This window comes from Sinohyriopsis cumingii, chromosome 14 (genome assembly GCF_028554795.1).
Source record: "Sinohyriopsis cumingii isolate HCF-2022 chromosome 14, ASM2855479v2, whole genome shotgun sequence".
Classification (NCBI taxonomy): Eukaryota; Metazoa; Mollusca; class Bivalvia; order Unionida; family Unionidae; genus Sinohyriopsis; species Sinohyriopsis cumingii.
This window is the reverse complement of record NC_142974.1, coordinates 118700756-118725973: the sequence shown is the minus strand read 5'-3', so window position 1 is coordinate 118725973 and position 25218 is coordinate 118700756. Positions and strand designations below refer to the sequence as shown.

Genomic DNA, 25218 nt, shown 5'->3' with positions numbered 1-25218 from the left:
CTGTGTCTACCATACCCCCAGCTAATTGGCCCCATGAGATTATTTGGCCCATCACTATGCATGCAATAAATCTAGAGACTTCTGTGTGTACCATACCCCCAGCTAATTGGCCCCATGAGATTATTTGGGCCATCACTATGCATGTAATAAATATAGAGTCTTCTGTATCTACCATACCCCCAGCTTATTGGTCTCATGAGATTATTTGGCCCATCACTATGCATGCAATAAATATAGTGTTTTCTGTGTCTATCATACACCAAGCTTATTGGCCCCATGAGGCTATTTGGGCCATCACTATGCATGCAATACATATAGTGTCTTCTGTGTCTACCATACGCCCAGCTTATTGGACCCATGAGATTATTTGGGCCATCACTATGCATGTATTAAATATAGTCTTCTGTGTCTACCATATCCCCAGCTTCTTGGTCCCATGAGATTATTTGGGCCATCACTGTGCATGCAATAACTCTAGGGTATTCTTTGTCTATGATAACCCCAGCTTATTGGCCCCATGAGATTTGTTTGGACCATCACTATACATATGCATGCAATAAATCTAAGGTCTTCTGTGGAGCTTCAGTCAATTGTTATTTTAATGTTTAAAGGAATAATACAATTTTCAAGGTATACGTGATCATCCTGATCTAGCTGGAAAGTTACATCTCAGTATAAAGAATGAATTAAATCACTGCAACAAATACACCAGGAATATCAAATATTTTTACCTAAGGGCTTCTTTAGTTTTCAGGCTGGTTTGACGCTGTAAAATTTAAGAAAAATAAGTTTACACGAATAGCAATCAAAATGATGGCAATTAATATTAGCTGAAAAGATGGAAGTTACAAATATCATGTACTGGAACTTGAGGGGAGAGGAGTTGTGAATATTTGTATCAGAGACGTTATGTAGGTCATTTTCTCAGAATATAACCATTCTTTGTGAGTTTGTTCATCTAACATTAAATAGGTCATGAAAAAGCAGGAACTTTTTGGCCCAACATTTGTTACGCTATTATCTGTGCTTTTAAGGTTCCATTCATTTAAAAATAATGATGAGTTAGATGATGCTGTTGTATGAATCTGCATTTTTTTTTTTTACAAACTAGTGATGTCAATCCACTTCTATTGCTATTGATGACATGCAAAGCTGATCAACACCTATTAGCCAATAAAGATGCATCTGTGGCATTTCATTTCAAGGCAGCTAAGGAAATATGTTTGTTCACAATTTATTTCTCTTCTCTCATATTGACATCAAACTTGTTTAGTGCATGTAAAAATCACCGTTAATTGGTTTCCAGCACTTGTTAAACATTTTTTGACTATTGTGCTAATGCTCTGTTTCGAATTTTAATCCACTGATTTGTCGCTAAACTGGCATGGGATTTCCTCTTCATTCTGAAAAACGAAGTGCATTGTGACCGACATTTAATCTTTGATTGACATTATTAATGTTTGTATTCAGTTTCTAGCATTCTGTTCTCACTGTCATGATGAATTTTGGAGAGTGCATGCAGCCTGACAAGTGCTATAGCCTTAGTTTAAACTACTGTTTGCATGGCCTACATTGTTTTAATTACTTTCATTTGCTGATAGTTGGTTTAAGTTTATGTATTGGGTACTGTTTGTTTTAAATGGAAAACATGATAATTGGATGCACATCTGTTTGTAATGCACCATTACAAAAAGCAATTTGTTTTTTTTTTCAAGTTTGCTGGTGCAGTTATTTTTATTTTGTTCAATGATGACATCAATTTTTCCAGTATTTACATGTAGTCTACGTAGAAGACCCTTTCTGACAAGTACTGTTGAAAGTGGGAATAAATGCTGAGGGCTGGAAATCTTTTCCAAAATAATCATAGATGAGTGGACTGCATACTTTACATGTGAGGCATCAGTTGTAGCTTCTGTCAGAGGATATTGCTGATTTATTGGCTATGCTTATAATAATGCTATTAGAGGTTATTGCTGATTTATTGGCTATGCTCATAACAATGCTATTAGAGGTTATGGCTGATTTATTGGCTATGCTTATAATAATGCTATTAGAGGTTATTGCTGATTTATTGGCTATGCTTATAACAATGATATTAGAGGTTATTGCCGCTTTATTGGCTACGCCAGTGTTTTTCAACCTTTTTATTGGAACGGAACCTTCGGAGTGTTTAGATTGCACGCGGAACCACACGCAGTGACACAAGAAAACACCGATTGATACATACGTATGAGTGTAACACTGTAATTGTAGCCCAAATCAAAAATAAACTCGTGTGGCCAGAATAGCCGATATCACTAGTTACTAAGTTACTTTACTGTTACCCGTTAGCATCAGTTTGCAGTAGCGAACATTTCAGTGCGAAACTTGTGCTTGGTGATTTCTACAAAGCAGTTGAATTCGTGGCCGAATGTTCGAGAGAGACACCAGAAGTTCATCTTCGACAGACAAAAGTCGTTCTCATTTCTTGTGTTTGATGGTGGTCATAGCAGAAAATCCGAACTCGCACATGTAAGAAGTTGAAAACTGCAACATAAGTCGCAAAGCTTTCTCAGCGATAGCCGGGTACTCGTTTTCAACTAGTAACCAAACCGCATCCAGGTTCAACTCTGCATGTTTTAACTTCAGCGTTCTGTCACTCGCAACGCTAACGAGCTCCTCCTCTTCCTTAAAAGTAAACTGTCCTTGGCACGGTTCAAATTCCACAAACGGGTTTCTAACTCAGTTGTACTGGTCAACAGATACCGACTGAAAATATTTGCTGAAAGTATTCAACAGAGCATCCAAATGGGTCACAATCAATGGAAGAATTTCTTGGTAATTTCTTTTGAACAACACTGAGAAACATTTCCAAATTTCCAGCAGATGCATGCTTCTTCCAAATTACCAATTTCTTCAGAAATGCGTTTATTCTGTCAGTTGAAGTCAATACGTTTTATGTCTGCTTTGCATTCCACTGTTCAAAATGTTCAATTCATAAAATATATATGCTAGATAATCTAGTTTGGAACACCAACACTCGCTGCTCAGTACTTCTTCAAAATCCTTCAAGTTTTCACGAGAACAGAACATCAGCATCTCCTCTCTCAGCTCGTAGAAACGAGATAAAACTTTTCCGCGAGACAGCCACCGTACTTAAGGGTGTTGGATGAGTGTGACATGGTCCGCTTCCATGCTTTCACAAAGTTTGGTGAACTGACGACATTTCAGAGGTCTCATCTTCATATAATTAACGATTTTCACCACCATGTCCAGCACAGACTTTAACTCGACTCCAACTGTTTTAGCAACTATTGCTTCTCTGTGGATGAAACAGTGCGTGACCATGATAGCTGGATTCATCTGTCGCACCAGCGAGACAAAACCTTTGACATTTCCCGTCATGGCAGGGGCGCCATCCGTACAAATGCCAAAGCAGTTTTTCCAGTTCAAGTCACATGACTGCAAATATGAATTGCCAACGTCAAATATGTCTTGTCCTTTTGTTGTTTCTGGTAACTCAAGTCAGCAGAAAAAATCTTCAACAATAGCTCCATTGTCAATAAAACGTACAAACCCCATAAGCTGTGATTTACCGCCGACATCGGTGCTTTCACCCGCCTGCAGTGTAAAGAAGCCATGTGTCTTTATCTTCGCTAAAACGTGACTTTCAATGTCGCTGGACATGTCTGAAATACGTATGCTTATCGTATTGTCTGACAGTGGAATCTTATTGATGTCAGATACGGCACTCTCGCCAAACATAATTCTCACAATTTCTCGGCATACAGGTAAGATTACGGTTTCAGCGAGGGTATGCGAATTTCATTTTCTTTGCAACGATCTCCGCGACAGCATCACTTGCTTCTTGAGCTTTGTCACTTATCTTGAACTTTTTCTCGAATGTAGCGTTTTTTTTTTATTCAAGCTTAGCGCCCTCTCGAAGTACGCCACATTCTTGTGCGCTACATCCGGATGTTTAGTTGTTAAGTGTCGCTTCAATTTATCTGGTGCCATGGCACTATTGGCAAGCTTTTCCCCGCAGACAACACAGAGCGGTAAGAGCCAGTCTGGGTCTCCTGCCCAAGTGAATCCCATAGCTAAATAATTGTCACTGTACTGACGAACTTTAAGATTCCGATCGACAACGTCAATTTTTGGCACCTTCGGCTCACATGACGCGGTATTATCTGTAGCTTCAGTCGACTACTCCTGAGTTTTAGTTTGGTCGTCAGCTGTGGCATCGTCTAATTTTCTCTTCTTAATAAATCGGTCCATGGTCGCGCAAAAACAACAGTGTTATAAAAATTAATTCAAACGCTAAAAGCTCATTAGGACAACAACGGAAACAGTAATTAAGTGGATAAACAACGACTAATTACCGCACAGTTCCGGTACTACCAGACTTGGTCCCTGGCGATTTCGGCCGTTTTTTTTTATATTTTTACTGGCCACCGGTTGAACCCCTGGCTGGCGCTCACGTAACCCCGGTTGAAAAACACTGGGCTACGCTTATAACAATGCTATTAGAGGTTATTGCTGATTTATTGGCTACGTTTATAATAATGCTATTAGAGGTTATTGCTGATATATTGGCTATGCTTATAATAATGCTATTAGAGGTTATTGCTGATTTATTGGATATGCTTATAATAATGCTATTATAGGTTATTGCTGATTTATTAGCTATGCTTATAATAATGCTATTAGAGGTTAATGTTGATTTATTGGCTATGCTTATAATAATGCTATTAGAGGTTATTGTTGAATTATTAGCAATGCTTACATAATGCTATTAGAGGTTATTGCTGATTTATTGGATATGCTTATAATAATGCTGTTAGAGGTTATTGTTGATTTATTGGCTATGCTTATAATAATGCTGTCACCCCAAGGTTACTAGAAGTCTATGATTTTCACCCATTAAAATGTGGATTATACAGGTAGAAAATGATGGATATCAAGATTTTAAGCAGATTCTAAAATACTTACTTTGTGAAAATACATCCGGTTTTAAGCTCTAAAGGTCAAATACCAGTGGAGCTTATGGTATCACTTGTATTTCCATGTCATCCTGCTTCAGTCTGTCTGTTAGCGCAAGTTTGGCACCACTGCTTCTAATCTACACGGAGGATTGCCATAAAACTGTACACACACTTCTATCCAATGGTCTAGTTCATAGTAATCTACGTGGAGGATTGCCATAAAACTGTACACAAACTTCTATCCAATGGTCTAGTTCATAGTAATCTACACAGAGGATTGCCATAAAACTGTACACACACTTCTATCCAATGGTCTAGTTCACAGTAATCTACACAGAGGATTGCCATAAAACTGTACACATACTTATATCCAATGGTCTAGTTCATAGTAATTAAAACCACTGCTTGTAATCTACATGGATGATTGCCATAAAACTGTACACACATTCTATCCAATGGTCTAGTTCATAGTAATCTACACGGAGGATTGCCATAAAACTGTACACACACTTCTATCCAATGGTCTAGTTTATAGTAATTGAAGCCACTGCTTGTAATCTACATGGACGATTGCCATAAAATTGTACACACTTCTATCCAATGGTCTAGTTCATAGTAATCTACACAGAGGTATGCCATAAAACTGTACACACACTTCTATCCAATGGTCTAGTTCACAGTAATCTACACAGAGGATTGCCATAAAACTGTACACACACTTCTATCCAATGGTCTAGTTCACAGTAATCTACACAGAGGATTGCCATAAAACTGTACATACACTTCTATCCAATGGTCTAGTTTATAGTAATTGAAACCACTGCTTGTAATCTACATGGACGATTGCCATAAAATTGTACACACACTTCTATCCAATGGTCTAGTTCATAGTAATCTACACAGAGGTATGCCATAAAACTGTACACACACTTCTATCCAATGGTCAGGTTCACAGTAATCTACACAGAGGATTGCCATAAAACTGTACACATACTTATATCCAATGGTCTAGTTCATAGTAATTAAAACCACTGCTTGTAATCTACATGGATGATTGCCATAAAACTGTACACACACTTCTATCCAATGGTCTAGTTCACAGTAATCTACACAGAGGATTGCCATAAAACTGTACACATACTTATATCCAATGGTCTAGTTTATTAAAACACCTGCTTGTAATCTACATAGACGATTGCCATAAAACTGTACACACACTTCTATCCAATGGTCTAGTTCATAGTAATTATAAACAGTGCTGGTTAGACAAAGTATGGTTGTCACAGCAACTATCAGGAAATTGTATCGCTACTCAGGATTGGATGATATCAATATGGAATTTGAATGAGAATACTGTTTATGTTGTTCAGTTGGTTGAAAGTTTGAATGATATAATGTCCAATATGGCCAACATGGCAGCCACTTTGAAAATCTTATTGTTAACTTTCCTGAAGGAAAGTTGTCTTGACATGAGTTTTTAAATTAAAAATCATATTATCACTTTTCCATCTGAACAGAGTCATGTCAACATGGCATTTCACTTTCATCAGACAACTTCTTACCATTGCTGACTTGTCCAAAATAAAAATGGTTACACTGATATCCAATATGGCTGCCACAATGGCCATCTTGACAGTCTTGTTATTGCTTGCTCCTTGTTGGATGGTCATATCATGATGAAGTTTTCATTAAAGGTTGTACGTGTGTGTGTGATCTGGATTTTTAACATAGCCTTAACAATTTTTCAGTCATATCGCTACGATGTCAGCAGTGTGACAGTTTATAGTGATGTGTAGCACTGGGGCATTATGCCACAGACATGTAGCATGATGTCCCACCCAGTTACGTTATCCTGACACCAGGCCGACCAGTCCTAACACTAATCTCTTAATGCTGAGCGCCATGCAAGGTAGCCATTAGTACTATGTTTATAAGTCTTTGGTATGACTCGGCCGGGGATCGAACCCACGTTGTATGAGGTAAAGTTGGACCCAAATGAAAGAGTGCCAGTTTGACATCAAATATGGCCACCACATCAGCCTTTTTGAAAATATTTATATTATGCCCACTGCAGACACCATATTAAAAATCTTGTGATGTCTAGTTGGTACTAAATTAAAATGGCAGCAATCTTTAAAATTAGTTATTGCCACCCTACCCCACCCCATGGTAAGTCAAATGGCATTGTTTTCACCAGAAGACTAGTTATGATGTTTAGTTGGTCATGAATGAAAATGGTGTCAATCTCAAATATGACTGCCACAATGAGCATATTGAAAATGTTTTAATTAATTCCTGATTGAATGGTCATATCAAAATGTGGTTTCCACCAAAAGTATATTAATGTTGCCTAATGTGTAGTAAATGAAAATGGCGCCAACACTGCATTACCAATAGCTGGCATAGTGCCTAATTTGAAAGTCTTATCACTCACAAAAATTAGTTAAGGTTTCAACACATTCTTTTCAGACAGTAGAGTAGTGACTTATTGTAATGGCCTCAACTTTGGTAATGGTCCTTTTGATATTTTGTTTAACATGTTGTATACCCCATCAAAGAATATATTTATATGAATGGTTTTTAACATGTCTGCACATCACTGTACAGTGCTGACTAAAATATGAATATAACATGAGAAAAATCTTTGCTTTTGATCAACTTTTAGATATACATATCTATATTAATTAAATACATTGCATTTGATTGGCAGAGCTTATTACTGCTCTGGTAGCAATTTGATCAGAATGGGATTATAGGTTTGTGTCATCAAACTCTTGGACAATATCTAAAGTGAATCAGATGCATACATATGAGAGAATGTGATTGGCTGATCTTGTTGCCACTCTTAAAGCCATATCTTCTGGTGATTTTGGCCGAACTTCAAATATAGTCTATATTAATGAGACACATTTCACCTGTCTGGCTTGGCATGTTACTCGTCTTAATCTGGAGGCTATAATTATCATGCAGTTTCTATGAACAAAAGAGAAACAAAAAAACAGTCTGGCGATATAATGAAGTGTTAGGTTAATTTAGGTGAGCATAACAGGCCCACCTGGGACTCATGTTTATTGATTGTTGTTAAAATAAAATATGTACATTTTGACAAATTTGTGTATTTCCTTTATTTTGCACAAGTTGCTGCTGTTTTTTTTTACTTGCAGCTGTAGGAATGGACTTTGTGAAAGCATCTTGGTACAAGTATATATTATGATCATCAAAATATTCATACCAATTTCACAAGAGTTGTAAATTGTGCTTGTCTCTATCTATTAGTGGTGGGGATGTACATTTATATGAAATTAAGCATCTTCAACTGTATGAGTAAATGTGTATATTTATTTTTGGCGTGTCCAACCCATGTGCTGCATGTGGCCCAGTCCTTCACATTGTTAGGCCTGTGGCCATATAGGCAGCCATTTTGAAAATACTGTAGTATCATCAACTTTCATGGGGGACCAGTTTAAGTGGTTTTCGTTGCACCAAGCCACGAATTTAAATTCCCAACGAAAAATGAGCCACGTAGGATGATGACCCCCTGTTTTCTTACACTCTTTCTTTCCTAGAGATTAACACAGTTACTAGCATTTGATAAACCAAGGTAAATGCTGTAATATGGTTATTTAATATTAGCTTTGGCATGTGTTTGTTTTATTTTTTATTTTAACCTTTTGAAACAAGAATTATAAATCAGCTTATATTGTTTCAGTGCACATGTTCTATAAAGTATCCGATATCTTTAATTTTACACTCACTGCCTTAATCGATTTGTGAGGTAAGTATAGAGAGAAAACAGAGAAAAAGCATAAAGTATTCAAATAACAGTAATACTGAAAATGAAAGAGAAATGTTACAAAATAACACTATATGAAAATTAAGTTTTATTTTATTCCAATTGATCCTTCATTCAAGTTTAACTATTGTTGAAACATTTAAATCCTTCTGAAAGCGCTTTTCATTTTATCCATGCATTTTTAATCCAAAAGAACAACAGTCCTGTAAAATACTATAACTATTTCTTGAAACACTATAATTAATTAAACACTATGTGTATACACTAATTAAAGCAGAGTATTAAAGCTCACACTTCACAGATTTTCGGACAAAGCCACTGTATCAATCAAGTCTCATGGTACTCACAAATGCTTCTCATGTACATAATCCCAAAATTGCTGAATTAAACAAGTCCAGCTTTCTCATAACCACTGATAATTAGGTCAGATCTTTCACTCATTGCTGCATGAGCTGCAATTATCCAATCAGTGTGAATTGGCTTGATTAATGAGGTTGCAAGGTTTACTAATACTGTGCATTGATCGTCACCAGTAACATCTTTTTCCGTTACGGCGTCCATGACCTGATTAGCATATCACTCATGGAAGTGTGACTTTAATTCTTCTTTGTACTCTTTACTTACTGTCAAGTCTAGTGATTTAAGTTGGTCTCTACAACAGGCAGACAGAAACATTAGCTGCCTGGTAAGTAAGCACCTGCACAGCTTCTGACGGGTTAGGAAATCCAGGAACCGATGGGGGTCTACCCTGAATTTTACCACTTTTAAGCTACTGTGTTAACACCATGATCGTCAGAAAGTATTGAGGATGAAACTTGATGGACTGTGGTTTAAGTAAGTGATCAATACATATGTACTTTAATAACCAATGTACTAATGTTGTTGGCTGTGTTGACTTCCTTTGATGTTGAGCACTCAAACGATAACACGGAAACAGTGACTAATCTTGACAGTTGTTTTATTTGCCCTCAAAGAGATGGAAGTATTGTTTTAGTGTTGTTGGCTGCGTTGGCTTTGACTGATGTTTACACTTGGTCGAAAGCATGGTATAAGTATTGAACTTGTCAGGACTTTGATTTGTACTCATACAGGTGGTAGTATTGCTTTAAATATGAATTCTTTATTTTGAGTATTTGTAGCGGTTAAACCATGAAATTAAATACCTACTAATATGCAAACTTTGACAGGCGAAACCACGAATTTAAGTACCCACAAAAATTCCCTTTTTTCACAAAACCACAAAAATTGAGCCCAAAGAAAATAAATGATACTATAGAATGCATTTTAATTAATTTTTATTCCATTTTTCTGCGATGATTTCTGATGTTTTGTGTATCTAGGGGCCCCGAGTGGCCCAGTGGTCTAAAGTGCTCACCGTTATGAATCACTGCCATCTGATCTCTGTGTGGGTTCGAATCTTGGGTTAGGTCAATGTGGGTATGTGAGAAAGCTTGCTGATATCTTTTCATGGATCGGTGTTTCTTTCTGGGGTTTTCCAGGGTTCTTCTTCCACCATTTATACTAGCCGCCATGTATTGTAACGTGCCAAGTGTCAAGATCAAATAAAATGGAATGGATTGACAGCTCACACCTTTTTCACTTACTAGACCTCTCCAGTGTATTGTAGTCAAGAAATGTGTGTTCACTACAAAAGATTCTATATGGATCATACAAGCACAAAACGAAACAAATATAAATATTCAACACAGTTTATTATATGTCTTCCAGGGTTGAAAGTGTTTTCTCACAAAAACTAGTGCACAGAATAGATAATTATAATATTTGCCAATTTTCAGAACAGATGTTTCATAAAGCATGTTGAAATGACAACAATAATTTCCGTTTTAAATTGCATGTGAAAATCATGATAAATGTTCCATTTATCCTAATTCACATGATCTCTAACTGAGATAATCCCAATTCCCAAAATAATCTTATACAGAAAAAGAAGTTAATAGTCAAAATTTGTTCATATAACGTACCAAAGTGGTAATGGTTTTGTGAACCCAATCAAGGTTAGGAACCAGGCCCGGGTTTATGTTTTAGAGTCCAGTGGTAAATATGCTAGAGGCACAGTCTGGAACCGGATGTTAATAGTGTGTCGCGTTTGTTGGCTGTGACACAGTGTGTCGTTTTGAGCGACAGTCTGAAACCGGATGTGGATAGTGTGTCGCTCGAGTTGAATGCGAGGATGTGTGTCGTTTTCTGGCAACAAAGTGTGTCGTTGTGTCGGGTATATTATTTCGACAGCTAAATGACACAACCACTACATAATGGATAGCAGACAGCTGTGTTGATGTTTATGTCCAATATGGCCTACATGGCCAGCTGATGTCCAATATGGCTTACATGGCCAGCTGATGTCCAATATGGCCTACATGGCCAGCTGATGTCCAATAAGGCCTACATGGCCAGCTGATGTCCAATATGGCCTACATGGTAGCCATCAGGAAAATCTTGTTATTGCTGAATGGTCATATCAACATGAGGTTTTCAATTAAAAACTTCTAGTCATGTTTAGATGCTCTTAAATATAAATGATGTTGACCTGACATCCAATATGGTCACTATGGCAATCATCTTAAAAATCTTGTTATCCAAATTATACAGGAAGTCATATTGATGTGGGACTTAAACCAGAAGTCAGACTTTTTAAGATGTCCAGTTGGTCCTACATGTGTAAATGAAAATGGTGTCAACCTGATATCCAGTATGGTCACCATGGCAGCCATCTTAAACATCTTGCTATCCAAATTATACTCAAACAAGATAGTCATTTTGATGTGGGACTTTAGCCAGAAGTCAGAGTTCTTAAGATGTCCAGTTGGTCCTACATGTATAAATTAAAACGTTACCAATCTGATATCCCTTTCACAGCAGCCATCTTGAAAATCTTATTCCTACTCCACTCCAAATGGATGTCTATATCAACATGGAGTTTTCACAAATAGACTTCCTAGGATACCTGGAGAGTCCTAAATGAAAATGGTGCCAGTTTTGCATCCATAATGGCTGCCACCAATGACTATCTTAAAAATCTCATTACTGCACCCCCTGTATGCATGATCATTAAGACACAAGATTTTAATTAAATGAATTTAATAATGTGAACTTTGTCCTAAATGAAAACAGTACTATTCTGACAACAATATGTGTACCACAGCAGCCACATGTAAATTTGAAAGTCTTGTTATAGATGAAGAATAATGGAGATGGCTCAACATTCGATCATCAAAAGAAAGACATAGTCTTGTTTTGGATTCCTGGAAATTCTTTTCGCAAACTAGTGCATATGCTGTCAGTGAAGACCCCTATGATTTTGTTTATGTTTAAATAACTTTTAATTTATACCATATAGTCAATATTTTGCTGACTCTCTGGTAAACTCTACACATGCATACTTGAAAGAACTACATGGATGGTGATGAAACTTGGTATGGCTATTTACCTTTATGAGTACTTGCACCTTGATACAAAATTAGGTTAGTGATCCAAGGCCAAGACAGGGGCCCCGAGAGGCTGAGTGGTCTAAAGCACTCTCCGTTATGGATCACAGCCATCTCACCTCTGTCTGCGTGGGTTCGAGTCTAGGATTCGGCCAATTTGGGTATGTGAGAAAGCTTGTCACTCGCTTCTCGTGGGTCGTTGGTTCTTTCCGGGGTTTTCCCGGGTTCTTCCTCCACCATTAATACTGGCCGCCATGTATAGCCTATAGTGTGCTGCAAAATGGCATTAAACCCTACAACAACAACAAGGACAAGACAGATTGTTTGACAACTCCATTTCAACACCACCATTGCGTGTACATTCCTGAAATGGTCACTTTCAACTTGAGGAATAATATACACTGAAACACTGCTAGCAAAACATTGATCACAGTGGCCTACTTTTCACATCCCAGTCGTGAGCCAATCCAGAAATGTTGCGGGGTGGGGGTGGGGGCATGCATGTCCCCTACAAGTAAGCAAGAGCAAGTAGGATGGAACCCTAGCTAAGCAAAGCCTCCAAAAGCTCTTACATTTTAAGCTTTCTGGGAGTATAATTTGAACAATCTATCTAGATATAAAACTTGCCTTTAGGAAATGTTCAGGGCATCATTTCACAAAACAATATATGCCCATTATTTTCTTGTGTTTTAATGTACAATATTTGAACATGATTATGGGTGTTTCACTAATTAGAATTATGAATCTTTTTTCATTACATCTTTATATAGCTCATGGCAAGTTCCAGGCTGGCATAATTACAAAGTTTTAAAAATAAGTATATTTGTGGATAGCAAGGATTAGAGGGACAGAGAGAATTATACTGATATGCGCCATCAACTTCGAATATATACCATATAGTGTGTCTTCTCTAACAAAGATAATTTGAAACATATTTATTAATGGTATCTGTAAATATTAATGTGTACAATATGTGCACTTTTACACAGAGTAAAAAGAATAAAAATAAAAGATGGCTGTGGAGACCTGAAAATCTAATCGGGTCATCTACATATGTGTACAAAAATTCATTCCATCCGTTAAATGGTTCTTGCCCACTGTTGCTAAATATCTTCTCAAGACAGACTTACAGAAATAAGAACATACGTATCAGTTCGACCAAATCAAAATTGCCCAACAGACTGACGTAAGGTGTGCATGAGTGTGTATGTCTCTGCTTCAATCAAACTTCAATACTTTTAAGTAATTTTATTAACTTTGATTAATGGAGAGCATACGCATTTTGCAAACAAATAATTTTTAAAGCCATAATGTAAATGTTTCAGAACTTGTAGACCATAATAGATACAATGGATAGAAAAATCAGAACTTGTAGACCATAACAGATACAATGGATAGTAAGATCAGAAGTTGTAGACCATAATAGATACAATGAATAGTACGATCAGAAGTTGTAGACCATAATAGATACAATGGACAGAAAGATCAGAACTTGTAGACCATAACAGATACAAAGGATAGTAAGATCAGAAGTTGTAGACCATAACAGATACAATGGATAGGAAGATAAGAACTTGTAGACCATAATATATACAATGGATGGCAAGATCAGAACTTGTAGACCCTACTAGATACAATGGATAGGAAGATCAGAACTTGTAGACCATAAGAGATACAACAGATGGCAAGATCAGAACTTGTAGACCATAATAGATACAATGGATAGGAAAATCAGACTACTCACTGTCCATATGGATCTGAATCTAATAATTAGATAATTATATAAACATATTAGTTAATCAAATTTAAGTTCTTTGCATAAATGTATTATTAAGTAAATGAAATTTGTAAAACTATTTTTTGGTATATACTTAAAAACATTAGTAACATACAGTGATTAATTGAATTTAATCATGTGTTGAGAGAACTTATTAAGTGTTTATGAGAAATATCATTTTTCTGATGATCAGCAATCTAAAGAAATTAATCTACATTAGGCCGCACCATACACAATGTAATTTTATTATAAGCTTGTATGAGCTTATAAACATAGAGTGGGTGTTGAAGCACGAATGAACAGTGCATTTTTGTCCACATTTTGGTCTTACAATGCAAGTAATTGAATCAAAAGTGAAATTAAAACCCAGCTGAAGCTCTGACTGATGATACTCTACCAAGTTCCAGTGCTGCGTCTGTTTCCGTGACCAGAAGAATGGATGCAGACAAGTTCTCTCTCATAGCAATGACAAGGCTGACACATGGGGGTCTCCAGTCAGTTATGGCACCAGAATGTAATGGCACACCTGGGTCTGCAAAATTCTTACGACCATCTTCCAAAGCAAAACTGGACCTGAAAGAGGCAGAATTGAATGAGCATGATGGGACATGTATGATTTGAATGAAAAAAATATTGAAATGTGGAATGATATCATTCATCGCCATGGTAATCAAGTCAACATATGTGGGAGACCAGAGTTCCAAATTGGTAATGAAAGAAAATGGGGACTTGCTTGGAAGTATACTATCATGCGTAAACTCTGCAGCTTTAAGTTACAAGATTATAAGTTGCATGAGGAGATAAAAACAAATAAACCTGCCCCAAATCCTGCTGCTATAAATATGATGTTTCAAGCTGGATTAAAAGATACACCATTGGGCAACCACTGACATTACACCACCTAGTAGAACATCTATGCAAAGGGCCTCCAACCGTGTAGGCAAAGCAACTGTGGAGCTCAATGAAATGGATATAACAGACAAACTGAAACCAGTCAGACAGGTTAATGTCATGCATGGTGTTCAGCATCCTACGCCAATAAATGTTGCTTTTGATGCAAGATACAATGCCATTAGGTTTGGACATGAAAAGAAACCTGGTCAAAGTTCATTGCAAGCTGTTGGAATTGCCTGAAAAACTGTTACAGAGAAGCAATACATTGTATGGACTACTGAAGAAACAAGCTGTGTCGGACTGGAGCGTTGCTGAAGGGGAAATGTTTGGACGTGCAATGTTTTGGAGACCATGTTGACTGCACAACAAATATGTCACCAGTTGCACCACATTCAGAGTATGAAATGGCAAGAGAAATGGGAAACAATTTTGTGCTGCAAGAGATTCTCATTAGACATGCAACAACAGCTGAAGATGCACAGGCTGCTGCTGCCTTTCAAGCTGTTTACAACATTCTACAGCCAATGTGGGAAGTAGAATGACTGTCAGTCTCCATTCATTTGGGTCATTTACAGTTCATAAGGTGTAATTCGTTTGGGTCATTTACAGTTCAAACGGTGTAATTCTACAATATTTAGTGAAAACATGTTTCAAGGAATAAAAACAACAGAAGGAAAAAGGCCCGAACAGAAAATTATCAGCCAAGATATTAAACCATGCTGCAGTTTGATCTTCAAGCAACTGACGGAAGACAATGGTGGTGATATTACAAATGTCAACTTCCCCAAGTATTGGATGCCACTCTGCGCTGTTATTCAGGGGATTGCTAAAAATGTTGATAGTATTGAAAAGTCTGTGGGGGAGTAAGTACTAACAGTTGGTGGATATGATCAGCATACCTGGGCCCTCATCAAGTGACTCCTCTAAACATGACAGAAAATGATAAGAATATCCAACAGACATTCTGACAATGAAACTCTCCTGTAATGTAGAAAGACTGCAACTGAACAAAAACACTGATAACAAAAGTGAAACACTTGGGAGGTAAAATTTCAACAAGGACTCTGAGATCACTGGAGACAATTGATAAAGACTGCACTTACCATCAGTTGTATCAAGGTATCCACAAACCAGGAAACGTATTCTAGCAAGATGAGGAAATATGATACAGACCCATATGAGGTACAGGACACAGCAAGGCAATAGGAAGTCTGATACTGCAAAGGACTGCTAGACTCCAAGGGCTGATCACTTCTATGCACAGGTTTAGCAGGAGCCAATGGACACTACAAACAGAAAAGGTTATCTTAATACCATGTGCAAATTGACAGTACTCAAAGATACCATGAAGAACACACTGTACAGAAGGGAAAACTGCAGTGGATAAATCTGTAGGTGACACAAAGCATGTTATGTGCAGATGTGTTATTTACTACCACCAGATGAGACCTATGGAGAGGTCGAAACAGTTTTCTCTAAATATGATAACAAAAATAAAGAAATTAAAAAGTAAAATACATATATGCAAATAAATTATAAAATAAAATAGCATAAAATGACTTACTAGCTAACAGAATGAATGAATGAAGGAAAGAAGGAAGGAAGGAATCAAAGGAAGGAAGGAATGTATTTAAGACAGCACTGTCATGTCAGCTTTGTCTAGTAAAATAAAGACCACACTCTTACTTTTCTCCTTCTTACCCAACACAATCATCCATCCATCCATGCATGACAGGGTTTTAAAAGAATCCTCCATTGCAACTTGTATATGGTGTAGGAATACATTGCTGCTAATAATAATGAGTGTCATCTCCAACAGATACCATTTCTGTGAATTTATGTTTTAAATTTAACACAACAAAATTATTTTTAAAAAATTGTAATTAAATTTTTAAAGTTTTAATTACATTTTCTAATGCTCATAGTCCATATACACAAGATGTGAACATTTCATGTGTCTATCATTAATAAATAAATATTTTATACCAAACGTTTAATCAATACTGCCCTGACAGGGTTAGACAGTTTCACCTGAATGGACAAAACCTACATGCATGTTCAAATCAATGTTTCTTAAATACTGCTGCAATGTTTCAAGGAACTTGATCCATGAATATAACAGTTAGAGGCTTTTATCTTACACCATTGTAACAGAAGCACCAGCCAATTCCAAATGGCTGACTGTCAAAAATGCACAAAACTTAAAAGTTTATCTTGTGATTTTGCTAATCAAGACAGAGACTTTAAATAACTGTAATTAGTTTTCAGTCCTAACACCAATCTGGAAAGTATTAGAAATTAAACTTGACTGTTAAACTTTCCTAGAAAATTAAATTTTTAAAAAATAGTAAATTTTCAAACATTCTTTAAAATAATCTTGATATTTAACGTATTTTGACAAATGTATGCTTTCTAAATGACTTCTGTCTCTAACTATTTGTACACTGAGAGAAATAAGTTATGAAGGATGCAAAACAATTTTGAAGATGCAAAAACAGTACATTCAATAATTGGGGTTCCGCACATTCACAATGCCAATTACCTATTGAAAAATTCTGTACACTAAATCTGATATTCTTTTATTATAAGTAAACAATTTTATTATAATACCATTATGATATTTCCAAATTTATTTATTTCTGCTTTTCTGACAAAGTTTGTTTCAAAACCAAAATTATGATAAGGAAAAGCATTAGGAATGCCAAATTAAATTTCTTTATGTAAATTTTCCTATAAATCACTTTTCCATGTTATGTCGATGTTGCTCTAATATATATATATATATATATATATATATATATATATATATATATATATATATACTGAAGTATATATAAACTTGTCACAGGAATAAATAAACTGCAGTGAACTATGTCAAAATGGGTGACATGAAACAAAGTTTACACAAAAGGGTCATTTGGTTCAAAGCAGGCGAAGATGAGTATAGGAAAATTCATCACTGTCATTGGTTATCTGTATTGTGCTAAAATACTTTTTTTTCCTTCTAAAGTATTGAGAAGTATCACTAGGAAAAGGTTATATTTCTGAAAAGATGCCAGATGCCAGTAAGTGCTTCACTTCATCAAAACTGATGTGTCCGGGATACAATAAATAGCATTCTGAGTAAACACAATTTTGCTTTTGTTATTTTTATATAACGGGTAGAGTGAGAGAAGAAATACACTCATGTATTACATATACAGATTTATAAATAACTGAAACAACTCAAATTTTACCTAACCAATCTTGCCTCACATTGTCTTGAGTGTTTCCAGCTGCATTTAGTCTGGTCCCCAACCATTCATGACACTTGTTGACATCTTGATTTTTCTGTAAATACATAATGGTACCAGTAAATAATGAAGAGTTTTGATTGGTCAGTCAGTAAAGGGTGTGTATTGAGGGTTGCTGCTAATCATCATATAGAACATACAAAATTAGATATAAATCAGTCAAAAGATGGCCATTGTAACAATGCATAGTACATGTGCTACATCATATGGAAAACAAAATAATATAAAATAGCCCAGAGGACTTAATTCCTCGCATAAAAGGTGTCTTCATTGTGCTGGATTTGCAAACTAGTAATGGTTCTTGGATCCTGATATAAGCACACACACACACACATAAACATACACACACACACACACAGATATATATATATATATATATATATATATATATATATATATATATATATATATACACACAATGTTCTCAGTTATTTCTGTGCACATAAGGTTTCCATCTCCAACAAAGAAGCAAAACGCATACTGAATTTGAGTGATTGATGAAAAATAAAATCCTGCAATGCTTACCATTTGAAAAGAGGCAATTGTCACTAGAATATTCTGTTCAAAATAATATTAATTTTGGACACAGGGGATACCACCCCCATGTTTTCCTGACTCGCAGTATGTCGGCCTATTCTGCACACAGCTTTGAAAAGGTGTAATGCTCATCCATCTGCCTATAGAAAAGAAAATACATTAATTTGGACTGTTTCTGTCAGCAGTTCAGTCAAGTTGTTAGACCAGGTTTATAGCTAGTTTTACAAAATACAATGTAACCAATCCTATAAATGGCAAGATATATTAAGCAAACTAATCCGATCTTGTAAAAAATATATTAAAGTTCAATGTTTTATAAAAAAAAAGAAGCTATTATGTGGAAGAGAAACAACAATGAATAGGATGTAATGTGTTTACACTGCCTTATTTATGGGGAAAAATTATTAAAGAATTTAGAAGCAGACTATATGCCGGGGAATTTCTTGAGAATCCCATTCTAGCGACAAGTTGACATGTTGGGTAGCAGATGGTTTTGTACATGTGAGACAATTTCTTGCATAATTGGAAACTTGAATCAAGAAGCTGATTTTTTTTCTTCATCTTTTTTATAATTTATTTATTTGTATGTTTTTAAAAGATACATAGTAAATAGGACTTTCTGGGTTACAGGTTCAAGATGTGGGATATTAAGTACACAGGGATCGTCCTGGGCTTCGCCAATGTCGCAAATTGCGATTTTTTTTCCTTATTGGCGACAAAAATATCCCATCTGGCGATTTTTTTGGCGACAGACTTTTTGGTTATTTAATTTGTACATACAATCATAGATTTGGACTGGATAAATTAAAAGGGAGAACAAAAGGAAGCCACAAACTTGACTAAGCAATGCATTGGAATCAATCTGTTACACAAACAATCCTTTGTTCGTATTGACAACCCCATCTTTACAGCGCATTGTTACATCATAATCTGCTTATGCTGACATCTGGGCTGAGTACTGTATGCTGCGATACAGTCAATCATGCTACCGCACTATACCTACAACTGACCGACTTCTGAAGACGTGAATAGAACAGATACAATTAATTGAATGGCTAAATCTTCTGTTGTTTTTTTTTTTTTTTTTTTTTTTTTTTTTACATATACCAGTACAATAGTTTTGCTGAACCTTCATAGAAAACCGATAACCTTTGAAGTACCGACTACTGTGCATAAATACAAAGCAAATGGAAAAATCTCAATCACAATTATGTCTGTCGCCAGTGCAGCATTTTACTCATTGTTCTTTTCCTTTGGCCATCAATCAGTGTTACAGCTGCTGAGACTTAAACTCCGAAACAAGAAATAGCACAAAAAAACAACCAGTTTTGCATAATTAATAATAATTATTTATTTCTCAAAATACAAGAGTGAAAGAATCTCTAAATTGGGTGTGAGTTTATGCTTATATATACGGTCCAATATTGCCAGGTGTTGACTCGTGTAAGTTTCATTCGTGGGAATGGAGATCATATTTTGTTTGTCGAGAAAATTTATACAGCATTCAGTGATCATTCTTGGGATTTAGGAAGCAATTCACTACAAGCTTTGTGAAGCTAGCCATGGGGGGGGGGGGGGGCTGCTGATAGACTACTGGTGTCACCTGTCAGTGCTGTGGACTGTGAACGTAGATTCAGTAAGATGAACCTCATAAAAACTGACATCAGAAATAAACTCTGCATCTCGTCTCTCGAGAATTTCATGAGAATCAGCACGTACAGATGTGAAAAATTAGACTTTGAAACTGCATTCAACAAGTGGGCAGCCCTAAAATTGCGACGGATCTTCATGTAATACTTTGTAACATTTTGTTAATGCTTGTTGTAATTAAAGAATTAAGTAACCCATCTTTTGTAATTTTCATTGCCTGTTACATTAATAGACTAAATTAACCCTTGGAAAAATGTACACTACTTGTTCTGGCGACACTTTTTGAAAATTGGCGACAAAATATTGAGGTTGGCGATTTTTTTGGCGACAGCTTTTTAAAAGCCAGGACCATCCCTGAGTACACTTTATGAATATCACTTTTCTTATTAAAGTAAGATCGTTCTTTCTTGCTACAAAATGGACTTTTGACCAAAAATAACACTTGATCCAATATTTATAGAGGTGACGTATCGTTGCACAGAATTACCTGATGCACAGAATTGGCCAACATGCTTGCAATACAAAATCAAGAAAATACCTGTATATGTCAATTTATGACCTGTAAAACTGTTTTTGTTCTGAATTTTTTTATTTATAAAATAAACAAGTATATCCAATAAAAAATAAATCGAGTATATTTTAATGAAAAACAAACCATATGCACAATACCTAACTGAAAAAGTATTCATGTTATAGTATAGAAATATCTGCAAAAGCCGGAATCAAGGGAGGTAATATCACCATATTATATCATGTGGTCAAAGTGAGATAACTCACAGCATAGGAAGTGATGAAGAGAGAAATACAATATGAATAAAATATGAATAATCCTTTTAAATGTCGTTGTTTAGCCAACTTACGTATGGATGTATCTATATATGCCACGTTCGTTGTGTATACTATAGTATTTTTTACGACTAGCATCATTTCACGAAATACGTATCAGTTTCCTTATTATTTGTATTCGTGGAATATGTTTTCGGGTCGTGACATCCAACAGTTCTGGACTTGTGTCTATCAACAATCTAATTATGCTAATTTTTACCTGCATTATCTTCAGGTTAAGATCAGTACCATCTGCTCGATAAAACTTCTGAATCATGTCCATCTATCAACAAGACGTGAGAACAGAAAGTGATGCCGTTTCCAACCGTACTATAAATGACAGTACATGTTTTCGGTTCGTAGTGTTAGTTTAATGTAGAAGTATGATCCGTACCGGTGCCACACCTAAAATGTGTCGTCTTTTATTTTATGTGAACTGCCAAAGCTATTCTTTCAAGAATTTTAAATAATAACAAAATAACGAAGATTTGAAAACTGATAATATGATATGGGCCCTGTCATAAAATATTTAAATTGAAATGACACGTTAATTATAAAGGGTGAACATGAAATTTAGACATTGACTTCTAAATTAGAACTAATTAAAATTTATTTTGTTATTTTCTTTTATATAAAAATAATTTTTAAAATTGAAAAATTAAAATTGTAAAATTTAAAATATGTTCAGGTGTATAATCTCTCTCTCTCTCTCTCTCTCTCTCTCTCTCTCTCTCTCTCTCTATATATATATATATATATATATATATATATATATATATATATATATATATATATATATATATATGGTGTTCAACAATATTAGATTTGGATATTTTCGGCCAGTGATGAAAACTTCATCTTGTCTTGATCAGATTGTCAAGGTTCCCATACAAGAGGTTTCTCATACGTTTTAAAGTTGTGATAAAATGTTGATTTATTTTGATTTATTGCTCTTTGCATCGTGAACAATATGATGTCCTTTGTAATGAACTTTCCTTCCAGTTTGTAACATTCTTTTATTCATAACTGAAGAAGCATTTGTTTTTTGTACCTACTGATTTTTAGAGAAATATAAATTATTTACCTTTACGTTTCTAAAGATGAAAGATTTCGGACTTATTTTGCAACATCATAATATTCAACAAGCATTTTAATTGCGTGTACTATGCAATATCTATGTGTCTTCGTGTACATTTGACTTTTCCTGTTCTTGTTAATACTAATTCAACAAAATACGATTTTAAGGTGTATGTTTACTAAACATTAATGAGATTTAGTTAAATTCGTCTGTACCAAACATTATGTGCATATAAATATGTTGTTGTCTTAGTTTGCTTGTTTGTTTGTTTACTGTACATCACCAGATTGTAACACGGTCCTACACAAATCCCGTCTGTATCACATTTTAACAATCTACAGTCTATCTACCCCAATCCACACTCAAAAGACTTAAGTCTTTATTTGATGTTTTCCATGGATTTACACAATATTAATGCATGGAAGCACCAAACAAGCACCTAGTGTCCAAATAAAAAAGCTCACTTTTTCGTAGTAAAGCACAGAGACAGTCTCTCTCTCTCTCTCTCTCTCTCTCTCTCTCTCTCAACTCAAAGAGTCATGGACTGATATGGTTGGTACATGTTATACTATTTTAGTAGTTTTCACGCTTAGTTTCATGATTAGCATGCATTATTCACGGAAAACTGCCTTTGATTCCCTTATACTGCACGTCGTTCCTCAGACCCCAAGCATTGCATAATCATTCGAGTCCTTCTAATATATAGTACAACAGGAGTGTGACGTTTTTCAGGAAATACGGTACAAATTTATGACAATACGAAATAACCATAACTGCACTAGTTGTCACAAATTTCGTAGTATTTTACTGATAAAACGTCCGAGTTCTGTAATAGTACAGAGGCTTATAAATACAATATTACTTCAGAAAAAACACACAAAGCTATGTGAATTTCAACGAGTATAAGCAAGGTGTCATATCTCTCTATCGGTATGTCTGTTCTATCTATCTATCTATCTATCTATCTATCTATCTATCTATCTATCTATCTGTATGTCTGTCTGTCTGTTCTGCCACTCCGAAGCCAGCTACTTACGATGTCACCGCTCCGGTGGCCTAGCGGTTAGAGCGTCCGCCTCGGATGCGGGAGGTCGTGGGTTCGATCCCAGGCCGAGTCATATCAGAGACTTACAAAAATGGTACTAACAGCTGCCTTGCTTGGCGTTCAACATTAAGAGGTTAGTGTTATGACTGGTCGGCCCGGTGTCAGGATAATGTGACTGGGTGGGACATCATGCTACATGTCTGCGGCATGATGCCCCAGTGCTGGACATCACTATAAACTGCCACATTGCAGACATCGTAGCGACATGACTGAAAAATAGTTAAAGCTACGTTAAAAATCAAAATCACATCACAAATCACATCACTTACGATGCCCTAGCCTCGATCGTTAAGTAGAGTACTAACATTTGTACTGGAAACCAGCTAGAAAGGACTAATGCCAGTAATGTTTACACAAAACTTGTCCCTCTACCTTTTATTCTAAGGTGACGAACAAACTCAAGGATCACTATGATTTTAAGGTGAGGAACCCAGGTACATGATGTACTGTCTCTGGAGAGGAGCACAAAATTATTTTCTGAAGAAAGTTTAGGTCTGGACAAAATGAATGGAAATCTGAAAATGAGGACCTAAACTAGTACCTTGTTAAAAAAAAAAAAAAAAAAAAATGTTCTCGAAATTAATTGCCTTAAAAGTGAGAAACGCCCACAGTGCACACATGGAAGGGAAACAGAAAGATACAGATGACTTTTCTGAGCAAGGGAGGTAACCTTACAGGCCTGCTAGTTCTCTCATAAATGAAATACATGAGGTGTGCACACCAATATACAGACTAGAAATATTTTTACCAGTGAAATTTAATATATTAGGTTATCCACCGAACAACTAAAGGCTCATATAATAATTAACTTTTAGATAATAAATGCAAATAAATTCCTTGAACTATGCAATAAATTTAATAAAAGTATGAAAAAATTACATTACAAAACTATAAACATGGAAAAATACGATCTCTAATATTGATACATTTGTAAGGAAAATGCATGGCTAATGAAATGCGGTACTTTCACTTTCAAACAATGTCTGTAAGAAACCGGATAAAGTCAAATTTTTACAAGATCAGAAACAAAATGCAAAATAAAGTCTAGCAAACGAAAAAACTTGACTTTGTCCGAAGCAGAACAATACCTAACACACTTAACAAAAAAACAATAAAGAGGCATATTTATATTATAATATCTAAATATCGGCAGAGCTGAAATCAAGGGGGAATAAACTACTAAATTTCTGATCAAAGAAAGGTAACTCAGAATCAAATATTAACATTTCATTCTTACGTATATTCATTTTGTTTTCAGTTGATAATAGAGAGCAACTGTACTAATATCACGATGGCTGTAACTGGGTTGAAGACGCATATTTGTAGATATAAATCGTGATCTTGTGTCTAACATAGCCTACCCACAATAAGCATCATATGACAAAACACTTATCATGCTCATCACTGTAGACGATATAAAATGATGCAGACAAAATAAAACTTTTTTTTTTTGGTGAGGAGGGAGAATGTGTCAACATAAAGAACAACTAATTACCGGAAACTCCACATAATAAAATTCTCTTTTTTTTCCATTAGAAACCAAGATTTACATAAACAGCGTTGAATTATATGGAAAATCTGTGCCTCAGATGACACGCCATTAAGGACCGTCCGTTTAGTACGTACGCATGGAGCGGGGAGTTGGGGTAACCTAAATGCATACGCTTGCGTATGGGGGTTGGGTCTACTGATAATGTACGTACGCATAGGAAACGGGGTGGGGGCTGAAACCTCAATAATAATTGTCTAATACGTAACCGGTTTGACTGTCAGTCGGCGTTTGAATGTTAGCAGGCACTAGACAAAATTTTAAAGTGACGCAGCTTATTTCTTCGCTGCAGCCAGACATAGGCATT

General features: G+C 35.8%; 1 long non-coding RNA gene across 4 annotated transcripts in view; it reads right to left on the bottom strand.

Moving 5' to 3' along the window:
* LOC149784698 (uncharacterized) overlaps positions 1-21533 on the bottom strand; it is a 192562-nt gene extending 171029 nt beyond the window's left edge. Inside the window, exons 1-5 of one of the 4 annotated variants that reach the window (XR_016413936.1) lie at positions 21400-21533; positions 18693-18844; positions 18111-18204; positions 16048-16160; positions 14378-14553 (exon numbers count right to left, since the gene is read on the bottom strand). This is a non-coding gene — a long non-coding RNA (uncharacterized LOC149784698). Of the gene's footprint in view, positions 1-14377; positions 16161-18110; positions 18205-18692; positions 18845-21399 lie in introns of all 4 variants that reach the window. The other 3 variants (XR_016413934.1, XR_016413938.1, XR_016413937.1) reach the window with 3 other exon arrangements.
* Positions 21534-25218: the final 3685 nt, after the last annotated feature.